Source organism: Haliaeetus albicilla, chromosome 4, assembly GCF_947461875.1.
Source record: "Haliaeetus albicilla chromosome 4, bHalAlb1.1, whole genome shotgun sequence".
NCBI lineage: Eukaryota > Metazoa > Chordata > Aves > Accipitriformes > Accipitridae > Haliaeetus > Haliaeetus albicilla.
This window is the reverse complement of record NC_091486.1, coordinates 3,385,347-3,408,082: the sequence shown is the minus strand read 5'-3', so window position 1 is coordinate 3,408,082 and position 22,736 is coordinate 3,385,347. Positions and strand designations below refer to the sequence as shown.

The following is a 22,736-nucleotide window of genomic DNA, read 5'->3' as shown; positions in this document are numbered from 1 at the left end:
ATATTGAACTGTTTTGAGAGTCTGGCCAGAGGTAAAAAAGGACTACTGCTCTACTGAGTGCCACATATAATTGGTGCTATCAGACATCTGGCTAACCTGGTACCCGATATTAAGGTGTAACTGCTGAACAGGTAACAGGGGCTCTAGTGATATCCCTATGTTCCTCCTCTTTTGGTATCAGTTTTCTACAAAGCAGTAGCATTCTGCCTATTGGTATTTGAAACATGGTATAAAACTATGCGGTTTGTGCTGAATAATTCTGTTGCAGCTAAATGAATGGAAAAATAACATTGAATGGAAACTGTCACAAGATCAACCGATTAATACAATTTTTCTGTTGCATTTGATTGCCTTTTCTGTTCTTTAAAGAAATCAGAAAACAAAACAAGAGATATATCTGAAGAGATGCATTTTTTTTCTTTTGCTGTGTAATCATCACAAATTCATCCATTCTTAAATTTACAGCGTTTTGTGCTTCTAAATAGTTCTAATTTAACTTTGGAGGAGAAGAATATTTCTTCAAACAACTGAGGCTCAATGCTGCCTTTTTTCCTGTTTTAAAAGAAAGTCTCTGAAGAGATGTCAGTGTTTTATCTGCTGTGTAGTGTCCTCTTTTCAGTTTTTGATTCAGTGTCATGATTTCTGGTATTCAGTGTTTGAAAGCACAGGAACGCTAATTATTTTATAATAGTAAATGTCAGTGAGCAGTTTTCTTAAAATCAACCAAAAATAGAACTTTAGTCCAACTTGTAACATCTTTGCAGGTTTTAAATTCAAGTATGGATAGGAATTAGCCATTCAGAAACTAAAGCTTTGTATCCATAGTTCTATAGTGCAGTTCCTTCATTCTTTAGTTCTATGTTTAGAAAAATTATTACTATGACATCAGTTCTCTACAGATTTGTTATAGATACAGACTGCCCTGGAGCTATAAAATGCTGTTAGGGTGATAGCAACTGCCACAAATCGGAGGTGAATATTTTTGGAATCATCTAAACAGCAGAGGAAGAACAACGTGTTGTAAAGCATGGTGATACAGTTATAAAGAAAATGTTTCTGTTTTCTTTTTTCAATTCAAAAATAAACCAACAGGTAGTATTCCTAATCCTTTCATTCATTTTTCCCGATCTACGCCTTTTCACATTTTCAAAAGAATTTCAACTATCTTTGCAGTGTTGTAACCACAAGATTACAGTTGACAGAAATTTTGTTTCCAACTGTGTCACCAACATACCAAGAATTTGAGGAGGTCACTAAAAAATCACTCTGCCACAGTTTTCTGTTAGAAAAGTAAGAACTCTGTCATCTTCACATGACTTAGGAAATGGATTACATTTGAGAGTATATTTTTAGGTACACTAGATGTTTGGATGAATGGCAGTATAGATGCAAAGTATTTTATTTTGTATACGGAAATTCAAAAAAGGTCAAAACCATCTTTTTTTGGAGAGATTGTTCAGATTTGCTGATGTGTCATCTTCAGTGAAAGGTGAGGTATTTGTGACTGGTCATTTAGTGGTTATTTTAATTAGTCAAAATTCAAAAGAGTACTTGAGTGAAATGTGAGTAAATCTCATTACTTTGACAGTGGTTGCATAACTACAAAGAAAGCATATATTTAGTAAATGTTACTCACTTCTATGACCTAGTTTGTTATGGATAATAATTTTCTTAGAGCAGGACGGGGCTTACTTCCCCTCACTTTTCCCTTGTTTAACTTACATGAATGAGGGATTTTTCCCATCTTTCATCTTAATTTCTGGCTAACTCATAGCAAGGCAAGGCTCTTCCTGTTGGTGTCCATAGTAACTCTTGGTTCCCACTCTGGCTTCACTTTGGTCTGCTCCCAGTCCTCCTCCTGTTCCCATGGAAGCACTCAGAGTTTCCTGGTTTGTCATTTCTCTCTGATAAACTACGAGTTTAAACCCGGCGTTCTTCATCTTCCTATGTCTGCGGATGGTATAGATACTGGTTGGGCAGCCTGACTCAAAGACCAGCTGAGATGTGAAATAAATTGATGCCAAAGCTTCTGCATACTCAGTTGAATGAGTCATGATTTCTGTACTCACGTAAAGCGTTCTAGCTTTAAGAGCGTGCTCTACTATTAAGGTAGTATCAAATAAGTGAGAATAAGAAAGAAAAGAGTCGATGCTGCGTTCGCGTGTTAGTGAATGATGTGGCAGAGTATATATAATGCATGGTGGGGACTGAAGTAGGGGCGCACGCTTCCTTAGTGGTTTGGTTGATAGGGGATTTTGGGGGAGGTTTAGGGGGGTTTTTTATGTGTTTGTTTTGTTTTTTCTCTTTTGGTTTGTTCTACCCATTATGTAGGCTCAAGTATAGTTTTAGTTTCCTAAGATGTACAGCCTAAAGTCCTATGATGCTGCAGAAGGTGGTTGCACGTTAGACAATCTCCATGGAGAATTTTGCTTTTGCTAATTGTAGAAGAAGTTACAGTGTTCAGCTTTAAAGTGAGATGAGCTGCTAAATAAGTATTTAGAAGTAACCTAGAAAGGAAGGAAATGTAGATATTCATGTCTGGAAGAGAAATGGGATCTCTTTGTCATGTAGTTTGTGTCTCATTGAGGAATGGCTTTTTGTTCCAGAAATATTGTTTTGTTTGTCAGAACTTTTCATAGTATTGGGATTTTGACTATATTAAAAACTAAAGTATCAGTTCTCTATATACAGAGAGGAAATACATATTTGCATTTTGTATATGCTTATAAATATAATATTTATATGTATGCACATACGGTTTAGACTTAAACATTGTGAAAAATAGATATATAAAAGCAAGTATCTGTTACAGAAACAATGCCCAAATTGAAGCAGTCCCACGCCACAGCGTTTTACCCTGAGGACTGCAGTGCGCTGCGTTGCCAAGTCCCGCTTTGCTCGGTGCAGTGACGGGGAAGTTTCATTAATGACGCGGGCCCAAGTGCTGCTGGAGAATGCTTGAAAACTGAAAAGACTGGCCTTCACCAGCTTACTAGTGATAAAATTAGTGAGGCTTTCATACTTTTAGCTAAAATGTCTTCTTTTTTTTCTAATGCTAATTAGAAAATTCAGTTATATTGGTGTCAATAAAATGGTAAATAACAGTTAAAAGCAAGATGAAAATTTTTCTTAGAACAATATTGGAGCAGTCGTCTGTCATGTGATCTCATTAGTTCTTGCTTCCTCGTCTGACAAAAACAAGGCAGACCTGGTTTGTTTATTTCTTGCTTAAAACTATAAATTTTAAAAAATATTCAGGCTGCCTTTTCTGCATTATTGTGGAACCAAAAAAGAAAAACACGTGCTTTTTCCTCCTAATTCTTTTCCAGTGGTAGCTTTTGCAAGTGAGTTGAATCATCTTGTGGATTCTAAAATCGGAGAAGGATGTAACCTTGTTAAGGATCGTGGTGTGTTTTGTGCAGTGCTTATTCCTGTTGCTTTCTTCCTCTTCCAATATGCAGATCAGGTGTGATCACCAGTATGTGACGTACATGTGTGTTTGTGGGTGTTAAAGTAGAAAGCTGGAAAACAAAGATCTCTTCGTGTTTTCCAAATTTACTAGTCCTTTACATCTGTCACTAAAAAAACATCTAGAAAAGACTTTCAGTTACCCTTGTGTAGCTGTATGCAGATATTCTATTATGCGTACTAAAATTTCTCACGTTTTCTGTGTACGTTTATCTTAGTGTGAAATAATCTTCATGCGACTGTAAGGTTTTTTTTCTCACAACTAAGAAAAACATACCTCCCAGAGGCAAATGACTGATGGAGATTGCAAAGGCTTTGTAGTATTTCTGTGCTAGTGCCGCTCACATATATTCCCTTATCTAAAAGAAGGTGGTCTGAGATTTTGCACCTGTCCAAGCTAATGGGTTTCTTTTAATACCTAAACGTCTATATGAAGCTCGGGCATGTTTTTCACCCATGTGATTTGAAGTAACACATGTAACTTCATCAAAGTTACTTTTGATTTATCCCTGTGCAGAAGCTGGCTCTTTCAAGAACCTTATTTGCTGAAACTAATGCAAATATTTAATTCCTGAGGTTATAGTGTCTTTTGTTTGCATTTGTGTTATTCTAATTAAAAGCAAACCCCCTGTGTGGGGTGGATGTGGACAGTTACCACAACTCACGGACAAGCAACGTTTCGCCACCAGAGCTCTGGACCGGCCCAGAGACTCATCTAAAGAAATCCGGTCATGGGGTCAGGGTAGTCTATGCTGTATCATTTTCTGCATTCGAGTTATTTTTGTAAAATGTTTGAACAATACTTTGTGCCATTGTGTCAATAATAGTGGAAAATCTACCTTATCCCAAATAATACAAAAATAGAGTAGAAGAGCTATTTACAGGGGGAACAAATGGAAGGCTAGGCTAATGACATTAGAAAAACATATTGATGTTTTTGCATAGCTATGCAATAAACTATTTAGGTTAAAAATAAATCTGATGGGTTTAAGACTTAGTAGCACCCACGAGCATAAAAAATAATGTCTAAACCAAATTTATTGTTTTTCCCCAATGATTTTTGAGCATTAACTTTAAATGATTATTGTCATGTGTTCAGACAGTTTAGCTTCTTCAAAGTTGCTGTTTAGGAATAAATTAACAAAAATATATTTGGGATTTAGAAAGTTTCATATCTCAGAAGATACTAAATGTTGAGTTGTATCTAAATAAATGTTTTTGTCCCCAGTCCAGGAAGAAATAAAAAAAAAAAAAAAAAAAAAAAATCAAAACAGATTCTTACATTTGAGCAGAGACATATGTTTTGTGGGTTGGCACCAGACTAGGATGCAGAATCTTGTAGAACCAACTCTTCATACTCTAGGATATTTAGAGGAACAACATTCAAAACAAGGTGCTAGAGAATTTATAAAAAAAAGGGGAGGGGGGAATATAGATTTTCTTTAAGACGGAAAATGTCTGTTTTGAGTCCCTTCATGACTGTCCCTTTATTTCCAGTGCTATGTAACTGTGTCTTTTGTGTCAGTGTCAAATGACATAACAGTATCAGATATTGTAAATAAGATAATGTGTTATTAGAAAGAAAATGCTTTCATTTCATTGGTAAATTCACATTAATTGAAGATGAGATCATAGTGACTCCTTCTGGCTGTTAGGATCATGATCTTAAAATCATATGAAGGAAAAATAACAAAATGCTTGGGTGCCGTTCAGCAAAACAAACAGGTCCCAAGAGATTTAGAAGATTGCCCTGAAACACGTGGTTTAACACAAAAGAAACTTTTTCCCTGTGATGTGATGCTCAAACTCCTTCGAGAAGGCTTAGAGATTTTGAGAACAAAATTAATGATACCCTTACAATTACTGCAGTTCTTGTGTATGAGAGAAAGATTATTAAATTTGATCAGCAATAACATCTGCAATGGGAACAAAGTTTAAATATCTGGATTTTGGTTGTGCAGTTCAGTGCCAACAAAAAAAGAAAATACCATCTATTAACACAAAAGGCAAAGTGAGAATGATTTACTTGTCAGGCAAAAAAAAAATATTTTTTCGGTGGCACTTAAAAAATCTGGGGACTTTTGGGTATGATTCAACTTCTTAAGAAAATTGAATGCTAAGTTTGAAGGGCAATTGATAGAAAGCCTCAATATCAAATTACATGCACAAAGTTGCTTTGGGGAAAACAAGTCACAGACTCTGAAACACTTTGAAGAATAATTGTTTAAAATGGCACAATGAAATGTTGCATTCATTTCCCTGTAGTTGCTCTGTATTATGTGTTCTCCCTTAAAAAAAACAAACATTTTTTACTCCAGTTCTCAGTGCATCTTCAATTTTAAGATCTCCTTGTCAGCAGGTGTGCTTTCTGGTTTGTAACCACTGATAAGTATCTTCAATGCTGAACTTATTCAACAAATCTGTTGATGGATTCTGCTTTGGCTTCCGTTACCAGTTTGCTCTTCTGACTTTATTGGTTTGGCGTATAAAACAAGTCAAGTACAGCCAAAGCCGAGCACAGCTAACAAAAGAAGCCTATGTCAGGACTGCACAAGATACAGACCTGTTGAATTAAAAGTAATTGTTTTGGTTTTAATGTTCATGCGGCATACCTTAATGCAGCAACATTTGGTATCTTAGATCGGGTTGTTTAGTGACTTGGAGCAGCTTATCAGCAGAACCTGTTGTTCTCCTGTTTCTTTCACAGACTGCTTCTGTGCGCTTCAAGGTATTTCATTAGATTATTTGAAACTTTTTTCCATTAGTCTCCTGCCCCTCAACCCTGTCTTGAACCATATCTGAAAATGCAGTGGCAGTCTGCTGGGGCAGCGTCACTTTCGGTGCATACACAGCAGCTTTTTAATACTTTAATAGGGTCATTTTGTATCTGGAATTTTTTCCCCATACAATCCATCAACTCTGTTTGGTAGGCATCAAGGCACAGTGTACGTCCAATTTCTTTTTCAGATTTTTCATTAGAAAAGGAGAGTTAGCATAATCATGGTATAGCCTATGCAATTTTATTTCAGAGACTGATCTGACAGTTATCTTTTCTACAAGGATTCTAAATTTTTGGAAGCACTAGAAAGAGCAGAGAATATTCATTTAAGTATTCAATAACTTGCTATTTTGTAGAAGAAGTTGATTTGAAAGGTGTTTATTCTCAGATGATGGAAGTTGGGGGGCTTTGGAATGATTTCAGAAGAAAGAAACATAGACAATTCAGATAAAGCATTATCATAAAACTGAGATGAAATAACTTTTTGCATTGATATAGGCAAACTGCAACAACTTAAGTGTTTTTGCTATTAGAGGCATTTAACTATTATTTAAGCAGCAATTAATTGTCCACAAAGCCTGCTAAGTAATCTGGTGATCTGATCACCTTTCCCATGTGTCCTGACTGCTGGCAATTGGATGTCCCAGGCTTGCAAGTAAATAAATGAGTAAATAGATAAATCATGTTCTAAAAAAAATATATATTCAAGACGAATTAGTTGCTTGTGTTAACCCAAGTTGGATTGCTGCTGTGGTTGTACACTGTCAAGAGGCAGCAGTAGGTTTTCCTGTGCTCAGAGTTGGATTCCTCCGTAATCCGAGAAAGTCTAAACCAAGTGGAATCAACTGAGTAGAGGGGAAAATTGTTTACAAGACGGAAGCTGTTTGACTTGATTAGTCTTCTGGTTAATTGCATCTGTTGCTAAATGAGGACTGAAAGATTTCAAAAGTATTGCAGCATATGTTAGGTTATATGGGTACCGGCGGGGCTTAGTTTTGTATATACCATCGAGCATGTACATAAGGGTTGGTTATACTGACTTAAGGCTGTTATCAAACTTTGTCTTGTGTTACTCAGCTATGCTTTGAGGTTCCTTCATTAAGGAAATGTTCTGCAGAGCAGAGAATGTCAGGACGTTCTGGACATCAGGAAACACCTTTTTACTGTGCGGGTGGTTGACCGCTGGACCAGGTTGCCCAGAGAGGCTGTGGAGTCTCCAGCCGTGGAGATGTTCAGAGTCCGACTGACCGCGGTCCTGGGCCACCAGCTCTGGGTTGCCCTGCTTGATCAGGTGGGGTGGGCCACATCGTCTCCAGAGGTCCCAGGCAACCTCAACTACTCTGTGGAAATTTTATCGTGGTTATAGTAGACAAGTGGGTTATCTTTCAATGAAAGAAGTTGAGACCTGAAAAAAAAATATTGTAGCTATTTGGCGTTTTAGTAGAAGTTGATTCCAAAGAAAGTACGTGCATAGACTAGTTCATTTGATGCTGACCTTACCATAAGCATAGTAATTTTTTTTAAATTCATCTTTTCATAGTTACACTATTGAAATATGAAAACAGCACTAAGAAAATATACTGTATGGTTATACTGTTGAAATTATTTTTTTTTAAACATAACTGGCATTTTTAGGGAGATTGTTTTAAAGTTACCTTTAATTTGACTTTTCAAAGTTTAGGGAGGTAGTTTAACTTTTCATAATCTATTAGTGCTTATAATATAATGCATTTCAATACTAATTTGTAATTTTATTTATCTTTTCTAATCTTTAATTCATGGGATGATTACTGCTGTTGTTATTTTGGTATGATGACAGTGAATTTCCCAAGTTTGAGGTATTTAGTCTTAACAATTATTCTGCATTAGTATATTTATATGCCTCAAGTAGATAAATGCTTTCCCATGTAATGGCTCTGGTGCTTCTCTTTGTTTTTAACAGCAGCTAATAAATTCATGTATTGTATGAAATGCACAATTTTACTTTGTGCCTTCTTAATAAATAAATAATTTTTTTTTAAATCCTCAGTCTAGTTGCAACTAACCTGGCTTACATACTGCTTTGTGGTGTTTTTCTTCAGATCCTTATTGACGATGGTGGTCATTGGAGGCATAAATATTGAAGAATATATCATTTACAGACAAGATCTTTGAAATCTGTTTCCTTCAGACAGCAAAGGTAAATAAAATAATCTATATTATGCATTTTTATATAAGCAATAAGTTAGATAGTTTTTTACCTCAAAAATAACCAAAATTGAACAGCAGCTGAAGTTCAGGAGCCTGACTACACTACCAAAAGTTTTAACTTTTTTTAGTAAGTTTATTTATCCTACTAATGTGAAAAATAAGCTATATGGAAGGAGCTTGGTTTCTTTTCCTCCTTTTAGTTACAAGAATATGAGTCCTTAAGTCCTTTTTTTTCTGCAATTAATGCTATTCCTTATTCTTCCTTTCTCACAAGTTTTTCAAACTACAAATCATTTGCAATATCTGTGTGTGATACTGATGAGAACCAGGAATACCTTATATGTTAAAATCTGAAGAGTAGTTGGGCATGGGGATTACTACTCAAAAAGACAAAAGTTACGTGGAAAAGAAATAAACAGCCAGCAATACACAAAGTTAAATAGTGGTCAATCTCTTGAAGATTTCTATAGAAGTTTAGAAATGTGACTTCTTTTTAATTAAATATTAGAGACACAAATCTGATGTGCACTCCACTTGTATTATTTATTTTGAATGTGTGGGCTTTTGATCAAAATAAATGTTAGATATTTGGGAGAGTTTTGTTTGTGTATTATTTTTTTCTATTTTGAAACTAAGTATATAAAACACTCTAGGTAATATGGGAAGAATTTTTTCTGTTATGGAAATAGAGCTAATTTTCCCACTCATTATCTGCTGTTAATTTAATGTGTGGCAATATCTGAAATTTAGTGATGATTATATGGCAGTAGATTTTTGGTTAGCTGTACAGCTCATCTATGAGCAAACCAATTAAGACATAATTTCAGAATATAATTGAACTCCTAATGGGGCACTTTAATTCACTAGAAACTTACATATTTGCTTTGCTTTGTTTTAGTAGACAGGTCCAAAATGAGGGTACAGCTTCATTTTTGAACTTCTGAATACAGCAACTTCATCTGAGACTTTTGAAAATGAAGCATGTAAAATGCTGTTGAATAAGAGGATGGATAAATTCATGAATAAGCTACTTAGTTCTCAAATCTGAACTTTGGATAGCTCTCCTTAGCTCTTTATTTGAAGAATAAGGCTTGCTGTGTTGTTAGGATGCCGTGGCCCTATTGACAGTCTTTTCACCTGAAGTGCAACACCATGCGATGCAACACAGTGAAAACTGATCTACTTAGTACAAAGTTTGTTCACTGTTTGTAACTAGTTTGCTTCCTTTAGGCATGTCTGGGCAGCCTTGATGTGCTGGGAAAGGGCTCATTCTGCAGATCTTTGTAACTGATTTTTCAAGCAGCGTGAATAGAAAATTCTTGGAACCGCATAGTTAGCCCAGACCCAGCCTGATGGAGCATTGTCCTGGTTTCAGCTGGGATGTAGTTAACTGTCTTCCTAGTAGCTGGTACAGTGCTGTGTTTTGAGTTCAGTATGTGAAGAATGTTGATAACACTGACGTTTTCAGTTGTTGCTCAGTAGTGTTTAGACTATAGTCAAGGATTTTTCAGCTTCTCATGCCCAGCCAGGGCACCTGACCCAAACTGGCCAACAGTGTATTCCATACTATGTGACATCCCATCTAGTTTAGGAACTAGGCTGGGACACACAGGGTCGGAGATCTGTCTCACTTCTGTGTTACAAAAATGAAGTACCTCATTTACGTAGTGTTTGTAATGCATTTCGGGTTTACTGCCCCTTCAGTTTCTTTTTATGTAAGTCAGAATGAAACTCCCCTTTTACTTTCTTGAGGTTTTTTTCAGCCCAAGTTTAACTGCAAGGGCACTAAAATGTTATGTTACTCATGTGTATCACCATATGCAGTGGACACTGGCTAACGCAGCCCTGGTTCCATTGGGTTTTGCATCGTTCTAGATTTTCTCAGCTCCCAGGTGATGCTGCAAGAGAACAGCAGATGGGAAAGAGTTAAAAAGCGCAGCATGCATAACTGACTTACATGACCTAAAATAAGGAAACAAACAGTAGCTGTTTATTAGAGCAAAGCTCAAATTGAGAAAGAAATGAAGGCAGTTCTCATCTTTTTCTTCTTTTTCCCTTTTTTTTTTTTTTTTGACCCCCAGAATGGAAGACCTTTTTCATTTAAAAGATAAACACTACTGAGCTGAGAGAGGTAATTTCTACCTCTGCCATGTTGAGGTTAAATTTTTGTGTTTGTTTTGTTGTTACTGTTTCCTTCAAGGATAGACCTTTGCGTATGGTTTTGTTTGTTCTAAAATGGGGACCTAAAACATTTGGTAAAGGAAAACCAAACATTTGGGGGGAATAATTATCAAAGTTTGTATTTGGGTTAAGAAGAAACATTTTTCTGTATGTGAAAAACTGGGACAGGGAAAATATTTCTTTCTGTAAGGTTAATGTTTTACTGGTTATTTCCTTAAAGTTTTCATATGTACATGTGGATAAACCTCAGAATGCTTCTACGAAATCCAAAAAACCACTTAGCTCTCATTCTCAGCATCTTAGCTTTTATTTTGTATTCCTTTGTCTACCAATAATAAAATGTTCGCAGCTGTATAGGTATGTGGAGACACTGTTTCTATTCCATTTGATCTATTTTTAAATGCAGGGGCTTTTTGTATTTAATACGCATTACTGTGCTTGCAGTCTAATACTTCAAACCTTAGTGACCTTGGTTCACCTACTTGTACCTTGTACATTATCATGCAGTCTTTAATTATACGATAGCATGCTATTTTTCTCCATAGAAGGAAATCTTTGCAATAAATAGATGGCATTTAATCAGTATGGAGCTATCTAGTATTTTTAATTGTTCGGTGTGTGGTTCCAGATCTTCTGTACTATATAATTTTCAAATGTCACTCTGCAGATAGAATTAGGAATTTGCCTTTATGCTTTACTGTACCTTTTAGCAACAGGTTTTCTCTAAGACTTTCTGGCAAAATGCAATCTCTGAAGCCCAGCTTATTTTGCAGAAACATTTTCAGTTCCAGGAGTTTCCCTTGCCAGCTCTTTTGATGGACTGCTGGGGTTTGTATACTTTTACAGTAGTTGCAGAACTGGAGTACTCCCTCTGTGAAGATTCTTTCAAGCCAGAAAAGCGAGAGCAGCGATCCTCCATGAAAAGCACAGGAATTGAAAGGATTGTTGGCCTAGGCATCTTTTTTTGAAGTCATGATTTCATTCTTCTTGGTTCTCAGTTTCCCATTCAGCTATTCTTACTTGTATCCTAGTTCCTTGTATGTCTCGTGTCCTGCATCTCTGTTTTCATTCTCCCTCATCCAAGTAATTTCTAATATTAGCCAGTTTCTATTTCAAGTTCATTATCCATTCTCACACGGTACCAGTCTTCCCTCATTTCACTTGCTTTCCAGAATTATTGTTCTATTCTGGCTCCAGATTTGCGCCTGTTTTTCTCAGGGTGAGTCTGCACAGATGGGTCTTGAAGGTTGCACATCTTTCTACCCATGCTCTGAGTCAGCCGATGCAAGTCAACTTCAGTACAGCAGCCCTGTAGCTACTTCAGCGTGTCTGTGAAGGGCTACGGAGGAGCTAAGTCTGCCTCTGCTGTGCTAAGAAGGTTACACACAACCGTAATGCAAAGATCAGCCGTCTGCCAAATGGCATCCTTGCTGTAGTGCGTATATACATGGAAATTTTGCGTTTCCAAAACGGTATGTTTCAAAAAGCTTTAAAATGTGTGTTGGAAACCAGTTTGGAATTTACAGTTATTTTTAATACACATATAGCAGTTTTAGCATGAACACTGTGGAGCTTCCTTATCTGTAAACTGAGATGGCATTTATTGATTTGTATTATTTATTTCAGCATGTGAAAGAAACCAGAATGATACATTACAAGTCCTCATAATATTTTGTCTTGTTAGTCACTTAGAAGGGTGCAAAAATATATCGGAGAAATATTGCATGAATAAAATAGAAAACTGGTTATGCAGACTTAAGGAGGATAAGTGAGGTTTACATCTGTTTCTTGTATTTTGTCTTTTTAAACAGTACATGGAAAATTCTAGTAGCTAGATAGTATTTTTATATTGTGTGATAAAATGATAGACTTGTTTAGTCCCCTGTGCCATCTCCAGCTGCAAGCCATGTAGTCGTTGAGAACTTTCTGAACTGCTTAATTCTGGGACTCATGATATATCGCAGCACAAAATTGGGCCTCTCACTATCCAAACTTCAGGATTTATAAGGCTGTTTAATTATACTGAAGTATATAACGTATGACTTGGCGCTGCATACACAGTTCTTCTCTAAATAGTTTGTCTTAGAACTGTGTCGTTACTAATGTTTTGATTGTAGTTATTCTAAGACAGAGAAGGAACAGCGTCATGTTGCATCATTTTTCTCCCTAAAGCAGTCTGCAGTCTGGATTGATGGACAATTTTTCCTGAATTGTCATTAAAACCAAGGAGCCCAATTGTCTTTTCTGAAGCCCTGATGTTTTCCTGAGAACAGTCAATTTTCTGTCTCTGTCTCATCTTTTAATATGAAAAGGTTGGGGTTTTGTGAAATTCAAGTTACTTTCACTAATACAAGATGTAAACTAATTCTACCTTCTTAAATTTAATAAAGGGAAACCTACTTAATTTGAAAGTTACTTTACAGAAATTATTTAAAGGATTTTGGAAAAAAAAATATATTCCTATAATATTGCTCCACAATATGACTACTTTTAGGTACATTTTAGAGCCAAATTTTAGAGTACATTTCAAATATGGTAGATTTGATAAGTCATTCTCTGCCTTAGGTAAAAATTTTGTACCTCTTCTGCCATGTTTTTCACATTTCACCAGAGCAAGAAGTTTATTTTCAATGGTTCCCGTTTCTTTTCTAGCTGGTCCTTCTGAAACAATTTTCAAATAGAATATGGGCTGCTGTTTTGAACCTTTTCTGGAAGCAGATACTGTAAATAAATATTGCAAAATACAAGGGCTTTCCATTTTGAAAAATTGGAACAGCAGGCACCCTGAACAAAAGTAAATAGTCCTAACACTTTTTTATTGTGACCAAATTAATCAAGCTCAGTGGTTTAATTGTAATTTCAAAGTTAAATATTTAAGTAATGCAAAAATTTCTGACACTGCAGTGCATCTCTCTCTTTAAAATTAGTAACATCACAGCAAAACTGTTAAAATTCATCTTTTTAATATATAATTTTCCTTAGCGAAGCTAGACATACACACACACAGCTTCTGAATTAGTTGCCTAAGGGTTGGCTTCATACAACCACAGTAACCTGGATATCTCCAGAAAGTTTGGGGGTTTTTTATTATTTCAGTCCATGATGTTAGAAGGTTTTACAAATATCTGTCCTTATGTTTTCCTGTAATATATCGAGAAATTTCTGTGAAGTAAAAACCACATCATCATTGTCTTTCCTTAAAGAGCTATGGATTTAAAATAACAGATAATAGAGTTAATGTCATTATTTTTTAATTACACAAAATATTTAAAGGAAGAATGTAGTTAGAATGTAGTATCTAAGATAAATTGGATTATTCTTTTCTGTTGTAACACAAAACCAAATTCAGATCTCTGATTTTTGTTTTCATAATTCCTTCTGAAAAAACAGTGCTCTGCAAAGAAGCTCAAGGGTAGCAAATTTAAAATCTAGCTGTTAATGAAAACCTAAGAAACCATTGTTTTTCTTTACATGAAGGTGGTCTGAAAGGTTGTGGAGGTGGGTTTTTTTCCTGTTTTGCTATTTAATTTTGTTTTATTTTCCCCTTACTATAAATTCACATCCTTGGAGGCCCGCTATCATGATGAAAATCTATTGAAACGGTTAAGGAAAGTGAAAATACAAAAGAAGAGAGATGTCTGTGCTGTGTTTCATCAGCCAGTGGTTGCTTTGGGTAACTGGCACTGGCGATTCTGACCAGTGGGTGCTGGTCCCAGATACAGGTGTCCCCACAGCAAAGGCCTGGCCACATTGGCCTGGATCCTCATTTCTGTCCTCATTATAATGTGCAGGGAGAGGGTGCAGGAGCTTGTCTTTTGGCTCTGTGTTGAGCTGTTTGCAGTTGGCTCCAGTTAAGCAAGAGTTTAGTTCTCTAAAGGGACTGGCGGGAAGGGATGAACTGTTAGCACTCCCATGGCTTTGCATACAGCCCTGGTTTGAAGTTGGCACGTTCAGCTTGGGTCACCAGCATTTATCCGCATCCGATCTGGCCTTGTGCCACCAGGAGCTGCAATTTATATATTCTAAGTATAGCCACAACAGCTTTCCTACAATGGGAAATAAGAGCTTTGAAATTAAACTAATTCTTGCTTTTGTTGGTTTATCTTTAAACAAGGCATCGTCATTTTTCAGGTTCTTAACTGGCCTCTGTTGGCATATCTCTACTGAAGGGAGACCCTACCCCAGTTAGTTTCTGCTGGTCCAGCTCAGTAAATCTCAAACATCTTGGTCTCTTCTCCTAGAAGGATCCCAGTTCAGTGAAACGCTTTTGAATTAAAACCAGTGATGCTTTTAAATTCAAGCTCACACAAAGTTTCTGAACAAAAAAAGCCACTCTTCCTCTGAAAACCTGTGGTGATACTCCAGAGCTGTCATTGCAAACAGAATGTTTATTTTTATTTTTTACCACATTCCTGAAAAATATTAATGAGCCAAGATTTTCACCAAGATGGTTCAGTAATTGCCACAGTTGGCTTTAACTTAGTCTCCCACTTCAAAAGATTCATTAAATTTCTTTTGGGTTTTATCCTTAGTGTGTGAAAGTTTATAGGTACCATTCTGAGAGTGGGGGCAAAAATACTTAAGCTTAGGAAAAAGATAGGTGAACTAAACTTTCCATTTGGAAGCTATCATGAAAAGTTAAAATACCTCATCTTTTTTCATCAGCTTCATCCATCTGTTGAGTCCTTAATACAGGAACCAAAACTATGTAGGACGTAGATCCCAGCGTGAATTTTCCAAAGTAACTGTAATGTATTTGAGATGCATGTTGTTTAGATGTTAGAAAACAAAATGTTATTATTTTTATACTATTGATACATAAATGGAAATGTTCATTGTTGAATTTTATGTATGATTTGATCATAGTTTATGAGAAGGTAGCTGCATGACAGAATTCTCACTTAATTGCTGTCCTGACAAAGGAAACAGGAAATGGAGAAGGAAGCCTGGCCACAGGTGCACCATCAGTAAAAGCAGAAGAACAAAAACTGTGTAATTTATATTACATGTATTATAATGTATATAATTTAACCTCACCTAGATAATTCTAACACATTGTTTTTGCTTATGCTACTAATTCTTGCTTGGAAGTTTTATACATTTCCTACTGTAGACATTTATTTTGGTTCAGGTATATATCTTTTTGCTTTAATATTCTTTTTATCTCAAGCATAGTTTAAGTATTTGAGTGACAGCAAGTGACATTTTCATAGGATAGATTCTGTAGGCAAATGAACAGTTGACAGTAGGCATAATGGCAGCCTGGAATAGTCTGACATGTAGGTGTTCTGACTGGAAGATACTCATTGTGTTGAATGAAGTTCTCATGTAGTAGCTTTCCATTTATATTGTATTCTCATAGTATAGAATTAAATATATACCCATGACATATGCTTCAGATGGTTTTTTTTTTACACAATTTCATCACTTGAAGGAAGAAAGGGTATTACATAGTCTGAAAGGAAATTCACCAGGCTTTAGTCAAAGTTCTTGGCTTTTGCATTCTGTAGATGGGAGAGAGTGAGATGTCTTCCAGCGTGGATAAAAACACTGTATGTTCCCATACAACATCTCTGTAATTAGATAAGAACAACACAGAATAAAGGTCTGTGTTTTTTGTTTTTTGTTTTTTTGTTTTTTTAGAAAGTAAAAGGGAGTGCTCGGTCGTTAATTGAATGCCAACTTTTGGCCTCTCTATGGACTTATAAACCCCAAATATTCATATTCAAGCAATCTTGGTAAAGTTATTGAGTACCTTCTGTGTAGTATGAAATTTCACAGCTGTAGAAAGTAAGAAAACTTTATCTGATTAAAGTTTAATGATAGTGTTTCCGTTGACTTGCAGAAGATTAGGTAACTGCTGCTAGCTGAAAAACATGATGAATTCAACATTAACTTAGATTATATTAGTATATTATTTTGGCTGTATGGAAGATTGATCGGTAGATCATTTTACTCAAATATCATTCTAACTCTTATAATACCATTTAAAGTGTAAAAATCTTAGTAAACTGTCTTTAACTGTTATATCAAGAGAAATCTATGCATATGCCTTGATCAGGTTAATACTTATTAAAATTGGTTGTGATCTTTGGAAAACAATTATTTGGAACCAGTGATGCTAGAGAAAAGCACTGCTGTTCATGCAAAGGGGCATTTTCAAACACACTGCAAATTCATTCGTATTATGAAACTGCAAAACATGTGTCTTCCCATGTAGCAAGTTATCAATTTGCTGATTTAGATGATATTACTTAAAAAATGCCACATTACTAATATTTAGCTGATTTTGCCATCTGTCATGAATAATATTAAGACTGTGGATAGCCCTGATACCTTATCTGCATATCTGAAATCCTGTAAAAACCAGTTGGTTTACAGTGTCAAAGATTGAGAAGAGTAAAAATTGAGCCAGGCACCTTCCTCAGCATGATGGTATAAAATTCAGTGGTTACTACCAAATGTGTTTCCATAGTTCAGTTGGTTTTGTCTGTTTACTTTGTACTTAAAAGACTTCTTTCTAATATCTTTTCAGTGGAAATTATTATGAAGTAGTAGTACATACATAGAAACAATTATTTTCATTATTTTTCTTAAATTGGGTTTTGTTGATGATCTACAATTTGAAGTACATTTCAAATCTCTAAAAACAGGTATGCTATTTCAAATGACACAACAAATTCACTTTTTGCCTACGTGTTTCAGATGGTGGGAGTACCATCCTAAACACACCTATTTTTATTTAATCCATTTTCTTAAAAGAAGAAGAGCCTCGTCTTCACAGCGTGAGCAGAATATTGACGTTTTGTTTTGGCGGCACAAAATATCTTGGAAAATGGTGGCTTTCTTCCCCTCCTAGGACATAAGAAAGATCTTTCTATGTTCTAGTTAGCAAAATGGGTCACTGCTTTAGCATGATCACCTGGTACGTTTCCCAAAAAGCTTGTCATTCCCAGTTCTACTGAAGTTTAAATGTCCACTCTAACAACTGGGGGGACTCTGTCATTCAGCCGTAAGATACAATGTTCTGAAATCCTCTCTTTCATGTGAGAGGACAAGTCACTGGTTTGACACAGATGTTTCCGAATGAGGTTCGATGCTCTCAGATTAGATTATCACGATTGTCCCGCATAAACATATAAAATTATGCAGTCTTTATGAATACTTTTGATTCGGGCTATAGGAATGCAAAGCTAAAATTCCATCTGAGACAGTAAAAGATGGTTTATAATTACAAATGAACCAGCCTGGCTGCAGCTGCAGGGAGAGGGGGTAGGGAACAAGCTGATGAGAGTGAAGCAGCGAGGTCCGGAGATGCAGACCACACACCGCATCAGACGGTGCTCGTTTGGGAAACAGGGTGAAGAGAGACAAGCTGCATTTCACATAGCTGCCGCCTCTTTCCCTGGTGAAGCAGACTCTATGAACGCATGCTTAATGCACAAAGTTATGTTTAAGTACTTTTGCAAAAGAGTGAAGTGCAGCTGATCAATGATAAAATGCTTTCAAACTAGAAATACTTGTTGTAAAAGCATATCTTCGAGCGAAGCTGGGAGTGGTGCCTTCAATTGGACATAGATTCTTTAGTTGTGTCTTCCACCTATATATCTACTCTGCTTGTTTTACTTTCCTGCCCAAGAAGGGTCCTTTTTTTTTTTCTAGTCAACTAAGGGAGAGTAAGGCAATTTAAAAACCCAAAGGTCAGAAGAGACCACAGTGACTGTTTTCTGGCTTCCTTCAGGATGCAGACTATCACTTTTTGCAGAACCTGGATTAAAACTCGCCTATTTGAAAGCTACCTGATTTTGTTTCGAAGCCTGGAAGTGATAGTGAGCTCATCATTTCACCTAGAAAACTGTTTCCATATTTAATTACCTATAATAGTAAGAAATTGCATTTTATATAGAATTAATACTGCTCTGCCTTTCATCTGGAAGGACTTAATATTTTCTGTTTGTTTATATGTACTAAATCTTTCATAGTTTTGTTGCTTCTTGTTGTTATAGCGTGGTATACTTTCTTCATCTCCCTTAGCTTTGTGCATGCTTTAGCATTTTCTTGCACTATTTGCAAAAAGAAAAAATTATGCCAATTGGGAAAAGTTTGTGAAGGCCATTTACGTGAAGATGATCTGCCATACAGTGTGCTAAGAAACACAGCCTAGCATACTTTTGCTGTGGCTCTCTAGCATAAAATTGATACATAGCATACTAAGTTTGCAGCTATACTACTGACATGCCTTATTGCTTTATCCCCTAAATTGCTGATAGAAACAATGTGGTGGATGTTAAATAGAATTTAGAGATTTTTTGGAGGCTGAAACATTTATTAAGGCTAGTGCTGCCCCAAATATATAGTTAAACACAAAATTCTGTGATATGGAAAAATTACCCTGCTGTATTTTAGCACCTAAACTCCAGGTACTGACTTTCTGCAGAATCCCTCAGTGCTCTGTGACCGGCACGGTCTGTCCTTTCCCGTTACGGAGCTCTTCTGGTGGAGCAGCTAAAGCCGTAAGTGACTTCTGGGTTTGGGTCAAGGGGATTACATTTTTGACTGGAAGAAAAGAAGGGTCTGACTTACTTCTCCATGATCAATTCCTAAATCCAGAACTAAGTATATAAGAAGCTAAAACCAGTTTAGCCCTTCAGCCTGGGAACTGAACTTGCTGGCAAGGGGGCTGAAGGGAAGGGAGGCAAGGAGAGGTTTCGGGGGCTATAAGTTCTTCCTTAGGTGTTGGAATAGCAGGACTGTGTTCCTTAGAGTAAGTTTTAGCTTAGATTCAAGTTAATATAATATTTATGATAGTGGGATGTTTTCACTGAAAAGGTGGGGGTGCAGGGGAACACACCACAGTGTACAAAGTATCTACTGGACAGACACAACAGTAAATGATTTGTTTAGGTGGAAATAGAAGTTTATAAAACATGCGTCTAGGATTGAACTATGTTTTAGCATTGAACTAAATATGGTCATTTAGTGTTGATTAAAAGGTGATTTTAAAGCAGACAGATTTGAGGATACAGTCATTGTTCATATGCAATTACTGAAGTCTGAGTTAGGTCCTGGCTCTGTGGAAATTGATGGCAGAACTGAAAAAACATTTCAGTTACGTTCACAAAGTGCAGCGCTGTATTGATTGAAGTGTGTTTCGTTGCTACATTCTGGATAGGCATCTCATTTGAAACACCTGGCCCTTCTTCTGGATTTGACACATTTAGGTGTTTTTGCAGCATGTTTTGTAATATGAGCTCTACGCTAGAGATTTCGTATCAGTTAATTTTTTTTCTTATCTATCCTTGAACTGATCTAGTATTTTGTCCCATCTAAAAACTGTTCATTGACAACATTAAGGAACACTGTCTGAATGCTGAAGCCATCTCTGTTGTTCATTTCCTTGATTCTTTTGCTCTAATAAAAGGAAAAAAAGAAAAGATTTTGCAGGAGTATTGAAGATGTTTCTAATGAGGTTCTCCTGTGAAGATTTTCTAGAGAAATTAAACATGGATTTTTTTTTTGTAGATTTTTCTGCAATTTGATGATTTAAGTTCAAGAAATTACTAGATTCAGGGTTTGGCCAACAAATATAAATGGCGGGGTAACCTCTGACACATCTGGATTTGTCCCAGTCTATGTTGATTGAATGTGTTCATTGTGTACTCCTCAAAGTTCCCTCTTCTGCGTCTGCTGAAGAAGAGCTCTCCAGAAATTGGTGTCTGACCATGCAGTTGCCGACATGGGATCTTTAAAGACTGCACAGACAATCCTGTGCCCCTGGGTACTTCAGGCGCACATTTTCAGATAGGTTTCACTTGCCTGTCTTCATGCACTGCTCCCTCCTGACCAGTCGCCCCTACGGAGGCAGCATACCCTGAGTTTGTCCTTGTCCACTGCAGTTCAAGGCTTGACAGTAAAACAAAATACAGAACTATTTCTGAAAGCTCAAAGCAGAGAACGCTGACTTAATACTTTCAAGACTTGGAAGCAAAAGAGTACAATAAAAAACCAAACCTAATCTGTGCTTCTAAAGAAAATATGCTAGAATAGCTAAAAACGTGCTACACCTTCAAGGCAGTCTTTGAACATTAGAAGAACTTGCATTTTATCTAATATTCACTCACCTCACCCTCAGATACATGATCTTGGTGTAGTTTCAAATGCAAATGTTGGTGATCTCTAGAGCCTGTATGCTTTTTACCTTTGTCATTTCATAACTCCGTAATAAAGAATGGTAGGGCTAACTGTCTACCTAATTAGGTTGATTTAAGTTTTTAACAGTCAGCTTTCAATAGATTTAACATATGATATCTTTGGATGTATTTTGACAGAAGTACAAGATTTAAGGCCTTTGGCCAGTCCTTTTCAGGAATCAAGCTGTCTCTTCATCTGTTGTTGTTTCAGTGGTTCATGCGCACAAGTCCAAAAATGGCTTTAGAGATTTGGGATGCAGGAGGAGAGCTTTCCTGCGTGTCTGTTAATTTACTCTGATCAGTATTGGTGCCAAAAAAAAAAAGAAAAAATCCTGATGACTCACCAGGAGGAGGTTTCCATTCTGTGTGAAGTACTGTTTGGATGTTTCACTAGTGTGGTGGTGTATATAGCATCTGATAGTAGGACATCAACAGCTAGTGCTTTTATGATGGACACTTACATGGCGTGGGCAGCAGTTCTCAATGCTTCAAGTCTCAGATTATGCCGAGGCTTTTGACAGAAACTGCATGTTTCCATTGTGCAATATATCAGTGTGTATCCAGGAGGAGATAAAATGGAGTAAATCAGTTTGGGAAAACTTGTGCTTGGGGAAACTTTTAAACACTTGTTAGGTGTTTAAAAAAATACCACGTTTTACAGCATTCCAAAGAGTGCTTCCAAAAGAAGCTTAATAGCTAATAACTTCACCCTGTTAAGGGTAGGGTACCTCAGGAGTTGGGTATCCGTAGGTCATGCATGGGACAATTAGAGAGGCAGGAGGAAGCGTCACACCTGGGCTGCAAGACTCAGAGTGATACCTGCCCAGTAGTAACAGCACATGGTGAGTTTTGTGTAATATATGTGATGCTAAAGCAAGGTAATTACTGATGACTAAGTTAGAAGTAATAGACTTTCAGCTCGTCTTCCACAGTTTGAAGAATTGTTTCCTGTGCTACGGGAGATGGGGCTGGCAGCAGGGAGAGCAGGAGGAGATGGAATGAGCTCTTACTAAGGAGGTGGAGAAATCTGATGTATTACTTAGGCACTTACAAAATATTTTACCTTAAGCATCATACGCTGTCAGTTCTGGTTGCTTTCATAATTTCATCCTGCTTTCTCATTTTGTAAACTATTTACGCTTCAAATTTTTCTGTTGAAATAAAATTAACATTCCAGAAAGCTATCTGGTAACTGTTAGTATGCACCTGAATAGCAGTATCACATTTTACGCAAAAAATGGAAGAATATGTTTAGCATTGCTGTTAAACGAAACGATGCCAAAAATAAATTGGATGCCTGTTCCTTTTTGTACCTTCTGAAAAACAAAAACTAAGCTCAGAGTTGTGTTATATCCCTGGCACTTTATTAAATCCAAAAATATAACAGCTACTTAATAAAACAAAAAAAGGAAATTCAGAGACTGTATAAGTTGATAATTAGAAAAAAAAAAACCCAAACCTGCTAAACAGCATCAAGCATCTGAAGTTGCACAGGCGTGCAAAGAGCAGATAGTTTGTCCTCAGTGTAGTCCCTTGGCTTTCTGTGTGCTCTGAGGTGTATGAAACTGCTGGGAAATACTGTCCATCCTCAGGGAGAGCAGTGAAGGAGAGATGTCTTTTAGGGACTGGGAGAATGGAGCGAGTCCTTGTATCCTGTGCTTACAGTTCAATCTCAAGATCAGGATTTGTCTGCAGAGATGATCTTGGGTGCAGCAGGCATCTGTGGTTTAACAGGACAAAAAGCTTGTCCCTCTCATATCCAAAATATGTGTGTATCTTTGTACAGTACTCACAGTTCTTTCTCATAGGTTCACATGCTTCTCTTTCTTTCTTTCCTTCCTTTTTTCTTTCTTTCCTTTCTTCTCTTTCGTTCTCTCTCATATAATTTTCTATGAACAGTATTTTTAAATCGCTGTTCTTTGGCTAGA

General features: G+C 36.6%; 1 protein-coding gene across 7 annotated transcripts in view; it reads left to right on the top strand.

The window, feature by feature from the left end:
* MBD5 (methyl-CpG binding domain protein 5) overlaps positions 1-22,736 on the top strand; it is a 146,660-nt gene that overhangs the window by 43,592 nt on the left and 80,332 nt on the right. For all 7 annotated transcript variants that reach the window (XM_069780731.1, XM_069780729.1, XM_069780730.1 and 4 more), the window contains exon 2: positions 8,329-8,426. The gene's annotated coding sequence lies outside the window, so the exon portion shown is untranslated. The remainder of the gene's footprint in view (positions 1-8,328; positions 8,427-22,736) is intronic.